A 10,566-nucleotide genomic window follows, 5' to 3' on the forward strand; every position below is an offset into this window, starting at 1 on the left:
TTTACCTTTGATCCAACAATCCTTTTCAAGATGATTGGTTCTAAAGTAAAACTTACATAAAAGAAACTTCCCATTTCTATCTAAATTTGGAGTCGTTCCTATGACTTTGCCTTTATCACCCTTGTCATTGCTTCCCTTCTTCCTTTCTTTCTTGCCTTGCTTCCATTTGTGCCTTGCTTGAAAAGCACCTTTAGAGACATCTCCTTTTTTGAACTTGCAGCTTGCTCAGAAACACTCATAGTTTTAAGGTCACAAAATTCTTCAATTGCAGAAATCTTGAATTCAAACCTCGTAGGAAGACTTATCAATATCTCACATTCTCATCCGAAAAATCTTCTCTAAGCAATTTCATTTTATTAACAACATCAAGAAGCTTAGAGGAGAAATCCTTTACACTTTCCCCTTCATTCATTTTTAAAACCTCAAATTAACTTTTTAAATTCAAAACTTTGACAGACTTCACCCTAGCATTTCCTTCAAATTCTTCTTTTCATTTATCCCATACCTCTTTGGAGATTCACAAGTCATGATTCCTATAAATATCACATCAGACAAAGCCGAATGGAGAGAAGCAAGAGCTTTCGGTTTCTTTGCCTTGTTCTCTTCGAATTCCTTCCTTTGAGCAGCAGTGGGATTATTGCTAAGAGGGGCTAGATCATTACTTCAACAATTTCCCATAAATTTAACGATTAAAGATAAGTCTACATCTTGATTGGCCATATGTGATAATTTTTCCTAGAAGATTCAGGAGGACTTGAACCAAGAATGTTACTTGAAGACATCTTGTACTCCTTTAACCTTTATGTTAAATTTAGAATAATAAAAGAGAGAAAAGCACTAACACAAGAAGATTTACGTGGTTCGACTATGAGAGCCTACGTCTATAGACACAAGAATTGGATTATCTCACTAATACAAAGGGTTCCTATTTATAGTGGAAAATCCAAGATATATATGGTATGATACCATAAATGAAGGGATTCTCCAACTATAATATGAATATATCAAATCTCATAATCATAGGAATATAAAGACATAATTATTCTATTTATTTAGGAATATAAATCCTATATTAAATAGATTCAACTTTCTATAACATTACCCCTTAATTGTAGCTTAGAATCTCATCAATTCTAATATTCCCCCTTGATGAGATTCTATATAAAAGCCAAAAACTTCCTTACAACAGCTTCCAACCAGCAACCCATGAACACATTCAGAACTACTCGCACAAAGGCACTCACACAAAGTACCAAAATAGAAAACAATCCTTAGAATTGCACTTCCCTCTCCAAAGGCAATACCGGCGAGAAAACATCAACACAAAATTCCTCTCCAAATATAATACCGACGAGAAAATATCAAAAGAGGGACACATCTGTTAATTATGTTAAACCTTAGAGATTAAAAAGTAATTTTTCCTATTAAAAATAACTAGCCAAATCAAACTGAATGGTCAAAAAAATAACTGATCAAACCAAAGGATTGGACTTAGTCTAGTTTTTCAATTTAAACTGAAAATTACTCACCCTACCTCCACCTGCTTGGGTTTTTTCTTTGATTCTCCTTTTCATCTTTTTTTTTAAAAAAAAAACTGTGACTTTGTTTAGTCTTTAACCTTGGTTATTTTACTTTTTTTTTCCCCTATTCCCAACCTTGTTTTGCTCTTTTCTTTTTTAGAATTTCTAATCTTGTTTTGATCTTGAATTTCCATTTTTTTTTTTTTTGGGGGGGGGGGGGGGGGGGGGGCTTAAATCTCTAATCCTTGATTTTGAATTTTTTGATAAATTTTGTTTCTGAATGTACATTCCATTTTCTAGTAGTTAATTAGTTATACATTTTTCCTCTTTTTTTTAAATAAAAAATTGACCCTGTTTTAGTCTTAGCTCTTGATTGCTCTACCCTTTTTTTTTAAAGAATTTCTAACCCTATTTGCACTCTCTCTTCCGTTTAGAAAATTTCCAACCATGGTTTAATCTTAAATTTCTTTATGTTTTTCTTTAAATTTCCTGTTTTAAAATTTTTTAATTGTGACTTATGAGTGTATTTTAAACTTTCAAAGTGGTTAATCTGTTATATGTTCAACTTTTCTTAATGATTAATTTATCTATTTAAAAATTATGTTAGGGTAATTGTTAACTTTTTTTTTTATCAATTTGTTTAGAGAGCATTAATTTCTTTAGTTTTTCTTTTTCAAAGGTTGAGTAATGATTTCTTAAGTATGTTATGAAATTAAGTAATATTGCATTTGTTATAAAATTCTTCTTTTTTTTTTTTTTTCACCTTCTGTCACCAGGCATGCTCTCATGCCTTGTGCATATTCTTCAAAAACCCTTAATGCCTTAGCATGCCTAGCGCCTTTAATAACTATAATTCTAGGGAAGGGACCAGCAAGTAGCACACCTTATGGAGTGGATAGTGAGGCAAGGTGGTACTCATACACCTGTCAAATAGAAACCACAATGGCATTTCTCAAGAACCAATTACAAGAAAGGAAGAGGAAGGAACCAAGAGAAAAGATTTAAACCCGAGGCTTCGATACCACAAAGAAGAATATATATATATATATATATATATATGCTAAGAATGGAAGGATAATATTCCACGCCTCATTTATAGGCACCATTATAGCACATCAAATCTCAATACAGACACATATATTCTAATGGAAGCAAACGCTCTGTCTTTAGGAGATATTAAAACCCTGAAAACCTCATGGAGAAAAAAAAGAGAGATTACTACCCAATCAATCTGCTGCAAATAATACTTTCTGCAGATGTGATTAATTGCAACATAATCACTCTTTCAAGAAGTTTTCAGCAAAAATAAACTAGATGCATATTAGAATCTGATGCAGCTACTCCTTTATTGACTTGTTTTCCAGGCAATTATCTCCTATGCTTTGCATCTAAGTCAAAAGCACAGTTGGCAGTCATGCCTTTATTCCAAAGAGGATGTCGTGAATTCAAATCCTTTAATGTTCCTATAGATGGGGACATAAAAAGTTTGATAGATCTCTCATTTTCTAGTAGATTCCGCTGCTTACTTCCTAGTCTTCCGTTGTCGTGCTGAGTTTAAATGATATCAGTTGTGCTTTTGTTTCTTATTACCATTTCATTTTAACCAAAAACGTATTCTAAAGTGGGGCGCAGCCTAAGGTTATTACTGCAGTATCCAAACTAGTAAAAGTAAATGCCATGAAAAGAATGCCAAAAGCACGCCAATGGGAGGAAATAAATACCCGACTTTTGCCATTTTCTCTACAAGAAATCCCATTAAAAAGATGAAAAACTCATTTCATCCAATCCTGCACCTTTCGCTTATTTCTACCTGTTATAAGTTATAGAAAGTAAATATGTTAATATAGGAAGTAAATATTGATAGATGAGTCAGTTGCTTAATCTTAGGGATTGTATAATCATAGACTTGATTCTCCTTCCTGTTTAGATACCGTCTCTCATGTATAAATAGGTTGTAATCTCTATTGTGAAAGATAACAAATATTATCCTTCTACATGGTATCAGAGCCATTCTCGTAGAGATTTAATTTTTTTCTCTCTAGTCAAGTTTAAATAAATAAAAAAAAAATTTGGAGACTTAGGGCTCTGTTCATTTGAATTACCCATAAAGGGTAACATTTGGATCTCACCATCGTTGGAGTCGCCACATCATTCCCTTGTCAGATCTGAGGTTTGTTTGCCATTCGGGTTTTGTTCACGGGTACTGTTCATTGGTACTGTTCACGGGTACTGTCATCGAGTACTGTTCACGGGTACTGTCTGTTCACGGGTACTGTCATCGAGTACTGTTCACGTGGTACTGTTCACATCGGGTACTGTTTTCTGATTCTGTGTTTCTTTTGTTGCTATCGTTTTGGGTTTGTTGTCCTTATGGCTGAAGTTAAAACCACCACCGTAACTGATGTGATTCCTATGATGACTAAAATCACGGAACACAAATTAAATGGATCTTCCGATCAGGAAATTTTGATATCTGCAGATGAGTATGCACAATTCATCCAATACCAGGCATCTCTAAAACCCTCTAATTCCTCCTCTATCACTGCAATTGCCGAGTCAGGTAACTCTACTGCATGTCTTGTGTCTTCATCCTCCAAATGGGTTATTGATTCTGGTGCTACCGATCATATGTCAAGTAATTCTACCATTTTATCCAATCTTGAGTCTCATACATCGCCTTCTTATGTTACTCTTGCTGATGGCACTAAATCTTCTGTCATGGGTTCTGGTCATGTCAACTTAACTCCTCTTTCTGTATCCTCTGTGTTATGTCTCCCTAAGTTCGCATTTAATTTGCTTTCCGTTAGTAAACTCACTCGTGCATTGAATTGTTGTGTCTCATTCTTTCCTGATCACTGTGTTTTTCAGGATCTTTCGACGAAACAGATTATTGGTAGAGGGAGTGAGTCAGAGGGTCTTTACGTCTTGAATCAGCAACTACCTCGATCTCTGGTATGCTCCACGCGTTTAACACCTTTTGATGTTCATTGTCATTTAGGGCATTCTTCTCTCTCGGCTTTGAAGAAGTTATATCCACAGTTTCATTCTTTGTCTATTCTAGATTGTGAGTCTTGTCAATTTGTCAAACATTATCGTTTGCCTACACTGTCTCGAGTCAATAAACGGGCTTCGTCCCCCTTTGAGTTAGTCCATTCAGATGTTTGGGGTCCTTGTCCTGTTGTGTCTAAGTCTGGCTTTAAGTATTTTGTTACTTTTGTTGATGATTTCTCTCGTACTACTTGGTTATTTTTAATGAATAGTCGTTCAGAATTATTTTCTATTTTTTGTGCATTTTATGCTGAAATCCAAACCCAATTCAATACTTCTATCCGTATATTGCAAAGTGATAATGCTAAAGAGTATCTCTCTGGGGAATTTCAATCTTATTTGTTACAAAAAGGGATTCTTCATCAGTCATCTTGTGTTGCCACTCCTTCACAAAATGGAGTTGCTGAAAGAAAAAATTGACATCTTCTTGAAGTAGCCAGAGCCCTCTTATTCCAAATGAAGGTACCTAAATATTTTTGGGCTGATGCTGTATTCACTGCTTGTTTTTTGATCAATCGCATGCCTTCCTCCATCCTTCATGGTGATATCCCTTATAACATTTTGTTTCCCATTAAATCTTTGTTTCCTATTAAGCCACGTATCTTTGGTTGTACTTGTTTTGTTCGTAATGTTCGTCCACAGGTTACTAAATTGGATTCCAAATCACTCAAATGTGTCTTCCTTGGCTACTCTCGACGTCAGAAAGGGTATCGTTGTTTTCTCCTTATCTGAATCGGTATCTTGTGTCTGCGAATGTAACATTCTTTGAGTCCACTCCGTTTTTTCTGCCATCATCTGTTTATAACACCCAGGAGGAGGAAGATGATCTTTTGTTATACACTGTTCGCTCTCTGTCTCCTCAAACTACTCCTACACCTTTCGCTCATGTGCCAGGTCGCCCTCCCATCTTTCATGTGTATTCCAGACGCTTAGAGGACTCTGACTCCGTTCCGCTACCCGCTTCTTCGTCGACCGATCCTGCTCCCACTGATCCTTCACTGTTTGATTTGAATTTGCCCATTACTCTTCGCAAAGGTAAACGTACTTGCACTTATCCTATTTCATCTTGTGTCTCTTATGATCAATTATCCTTCTCTTCTCGTTGTTTTGCCACTGCTTTAGATTCTATTTCAATTCCCAAAACCGTTATTGAGGCTTTGTCCCATCCTGGTTGGCATGCTGCAATGGAAGGCCCTTAACACTAATGGTACTTGGGAGTTGATGTCCTTGCCCCTAGGAAAGCGGGCTATTGGGTGCAAATGGGTGTTTGCAGTGAAAGTAAACCCTGATGGATCTATTGCTCGCCTCAAAGCCCGTTTAGTGGCCAAAGGTTATGCACAAACTTATGGAGTTGACTATTCTAATACATTCTCCCCAATTGCCAAGCTCGCATCTGTCCGATTGTTTATTTCCTTGGTGGCTACTCATGATTGGCCTTTGCATCAACTGGATATTAAAAATGCTTTTCTTCATGGTGATCTTCAGGAAGAGGTTTATATTGAGCAACCACCTGGTTTTGTTGCTCATGGGGAGTCAGGTAAGGTTTGTAGACTTCGAAAATCCCTTTATGGCATAAAACAGAGTCCTCGGGTATGGTTTGGCAGGTTTAGTGAGGTGGTCCAACAGTTTGGAATGAAGATGAGTAAGTGTGATCACTCAGTGTTTTATAGAAATTCTGATAGTGGAGTAATTCTGCTTGTAGTATATGTGGATGATATCGTTATTACAGGAAGTGACATTGCTGGCATCACATCCCTAAAAGAATTTCTTAAAACACAGTTTCATACAAAGGATTTGGGTTCCTTGAAATATTTCTTGGGAATCGAAGTTATGTGGTGTAAGAAAGACATCTTCTTATCTCAAAGAAAATATGTTCTTGATTTGTTGGCAGAAACAGGAAAATTGGGTGCTAAGCCTTGTAGTGCCCCAATGACCCTAACCTTCAACTTACCACGGAAGACAGTGAGCCATTTGTAGATCCTGGAAGGTATAGAAGATTAGTTGGCAAGCTGAATTATTTGACGGTGACTCGTTCTGATATTGCATATTCAGTGAGTGTGGTAAGTCAGTTTATGTTCTTTCCTACTGTTGCCCAGTGGGATGCTCTGGGACAGATTTTTTGTTACCTTAAAGGGGCCCTAGGGCGAGGCCTATTCTATGGTAACCATAGGCACTCAAATATTGAATGTTTTTCTGATGCTGATTAGGTTGGCTCGAAAGTTGATAGGAGGTCAACTACTGGGTATTGTGTTTTTGTGGGAGGTAACTTGGTCTTATGGAAAAGTAAGAAGCAAAATGTGGTCTCCCGTTTTAGTACTGAATTTGAATATCGAGCCATGGCACAAGCCGTTTGTGAAATCTTGTGGGTACGTCAACTGTTGGAAGAAGTTGGGTTCACAAATTCGATGCCTGCTAAGTTGTGGTGTGATAATCAAGCAGCTATCCACATTGCCTCCAATCCAGTATTTCACGAGAGAACTAAACACATCGAGATTGATTGTCATTTTGTTCGTGAAAAGGTCCAACAAAAGATAATATCAACAGGACATATCCGAACTGGAGAACAATTAGGAGATATTTTCACTAAAGCTCTAAATGGGACTCGAGTTGATTATATATGTAACAAGTTGAGCATGATTAACATTTATGATCCAACTTGAGGGGGAGTGTTATAAGTTATAGAAAGTAAATATGTTAATATAGGAAGTAAATATTGATAGATGGGTCAGTTGCTTAATCTTAGGGATTGTATAATCATAGGCTTGATTTTCCTTCCTGTTTAGATACCATCTCTCGTGTATAGATAGGTTGTAATCTCTATTGTGAAAGATAACAAATATTATCCTTCTACACTACCAAATGACATGTTTGATAGAATATGAATGTAAGACATTAGAATCATCCTTCAGTGCTGTCATACTTGAAAAGGGATTCTATTTGACTATATTTCAGCCAATAAAATGCTAGAATACAATTAAACCAAATGGTAATTAACAAGTACAGACCACAGCAACTTGTATAGTGTGTAACAATCGAAAAATTAAACAAGGTCTCTGAAAAAACAGCACTTTTCTCTAATCTTGTTTTGTCTATCCAGTTGGTTCTCACGCCTCATTCATGATTAAGCACAAGCATATATCATTCCCTTAGAGGTTGTTACTTATTGAAATTGAAGTCCTTTTCATGCTTTGAAACTAGGGAAGATGACAGATAATGCAATTGAATACCTACGTGCAAATAAAAAAATATGAACACTATGCTTTCAACATTCACAAACAAGAGTTCAATTCATACCTCCTACCTAATTCCCTTGCGTAGTTGAATAAAACATAACCTACTTCAGAGATTTCATACCAAACAATGAGGGATTCTTCACGGTTCAATTTCTGACCAATTTTGTAAGCCTAATTAAATGCAAATCACAATCCTACCAAATTACCAATGTGTAATCTATCATCTTGGAGACTTGGACAATGTAACTTGACATAAATATTTGAGCCACGGTTGAGAAAGTGTAATCCGATACAGAGCCTTAGTCAAACTAAAGAAGCTGTAGGAAAAATAAAAATAAATAGAAAAAAATTGAATCATTAAGACTATTAGCGTAAATGGAAACAAATTTCTCCAGCTAAAGTCACACAAACCAGGAAAAATAAATTGAACTGAAAATTGTAGAGAGAAAGCGAGAGGTTTTTCAAATTGAGGAGTTTAGTCTTGAGAGTGATTACTTGCCTGGAAAAACGTATAGATCGCGGATGCTGAACTCAAGTTTGTCAATTTGGTTGCCGAGAAAACTTCAGAAAAAAAGTAGAAAGATGAGAAAATAAAAACATCATTCTAGTGGAAGAAGTCCATTTCAAACAGTCCGTTGAGCCAAAACTTTCCCACCATTTCTCATCAACCAAACACTCCTGCAGCTATTAGAATTTTACAGACACAGAACTTTCAATTGCATCGCGCTTTCCGCATTGATTCGAAATCGGTAGTGTAGTCGAGAGAGATTCTAGAAATCCCCCGGTAAACTATCATTAAACGACAGCGGATTTAATGCTTGGTAGTTGGAGCATTTCGCGCCAGCAATATCCCTTGAACGGTGTCATTTTAGGCACCATAGCAGAAAGCAAAATAATCATTACCTTTTTTTAATTAGTATTTTATTATTTTACTTGCTGCTTGCTTTTCATATTAATTATTTTTCTCTCAAAAAAATATTAATTATTTTTATTATAAAGTACAAAACAGTTTTTCCAAGGAAAAATGTAGATTTTTAACTAATATTTAAATTAATAATAATAATCATCATCATAGTAATGAAAAAGTGGTAAAAATAACAGTGATGAAAAGTGACGATTTTTTTCTTTTTCTTTTTACAGTATCATGCAACTCTTATATAGACACTAGTATTTTGCAATTTTTAATATTATGAAGAACATTTTTTATAACATTAAATATTCAATTAAAAAGAAAATTACATATTTTTAGAGTAATTTATTAATCTTTGTTTATTTCACGCTAAAATATTTTTTTTTACATCTTTTGGTATTTGATATATTCATAAAAATTAATAAATAAAAAAAATTTCTAATTAAATAAAAAAATTAAATTATTTAAAAAAATTAAAAATTTTATTTTCTACATTTTAATAATTTTATTAACACCATTGTATATAAATTTTTTATTGATATATTTTATTTTTAAATTAAAATTAAATAATAATAAATAATTTATTTTGTTATAAAATATTTTTTATATATTTTATATTTCTTCAAATTTTACATTATAAAAAATTATACAAATATCTAATAACAAATAAAAAAAGCTATAATTTTTCTGATAAAAAAAAACACTGCTATAATTTTGAAAAAGAATTAAATTGTAGTGATTAGTAATATTGAAAAACTATTTTTATTTTGGTGTAATAAACAAAACCACAGCTGGGTTAGGGAGAGATAGGCTTCAGCCCTTTCAAAAACATGGTTAGTGAGATTATATATGCATACAGCAAGAGTTATTCTCTCCCTAAACCTAGTCGGCAATGGTTATCCTCTCTCTTTCGAGTAGAGCAGCACTACTCAAAATGCTATTTTATTTTATTGCTCTTTCGAAAAGGAACTGAGAGATTCGAGATCGGCAAAGAGTTGGCAATAATGGTCGGATCTCCCAAAGACAAGGAGCAACACGATCAGAAGGCTATAACCGAGCCTGGGAGATGGATCAAATCTGGACTTTTGGGTCTTTAAGGCTATGACTTTGTTTTAGTTTCTGGACCTTTGGAGATTCATTAGTCTTATATTGTTATCTTCATACCTTAAAACTTACATGTATGTAAATCTTTTAAATCAACAATATGAAATTCTTTAATTAAAATTACCATTTATTTCTAGGTTGAAAGTTAGATTTAGCATATGAATGATTCAGGATAAAAATACATGTTTGCACACATACATTAGTGTCAATGTCTATCACATATCTCAATTTTAATTCTGATTTAATAAATATCTAAATTTTAAAACATTACTTTTAAACACTGAATTTTTTAAAAAAATATACTTTTAAGCACAATATTAAAAATATAAATTTTAAAAATTACTTTTAAACAAATTTTAAAACTATAAATTTGATAAATTATGTATAAAAATAATATTTTTTAAAAGTTGAAATACTTATTAGATCAAAATTAAAATTATAATATTTAATAAATAAAAATAATAAAATATAGATATGCAAATATACATTTAGTGAATTATTTATCATAGCATACCATGTTAAGCTTTCTTAAGTTTGGTCGCTGCGTGATGTTATTGATGTAGTTGTCTTTAGTGTTTATTAAGGTTTCATTTGCGTAATGAAAAATATTTTTCACGTGTATTGGCTTTGAAATATTTAAAAAATTAATTAATAAAAAATATTTTTTGATTTAAAAAAATTAAATTATTTTAAAAAAATAACTTTATCTATTTTTAATAGAAAATTATTACATACATAAGAACTCAATATA

The sequence above is a fragment of the Manihot esculenta genome, chromosome 11, assembly GCF_001659605.2.
Source record: "Manihot esculenta cultivar AM560-2 chromosome 11, M.esculenta_v8, whole genome shotgun sequence".
NCBI lineage: Eukaryota > Viridiplantae > Streptophyta > Magnoliopsida > Malpighiales > Euphorbiaceae > Manihot > Manihot esculenta.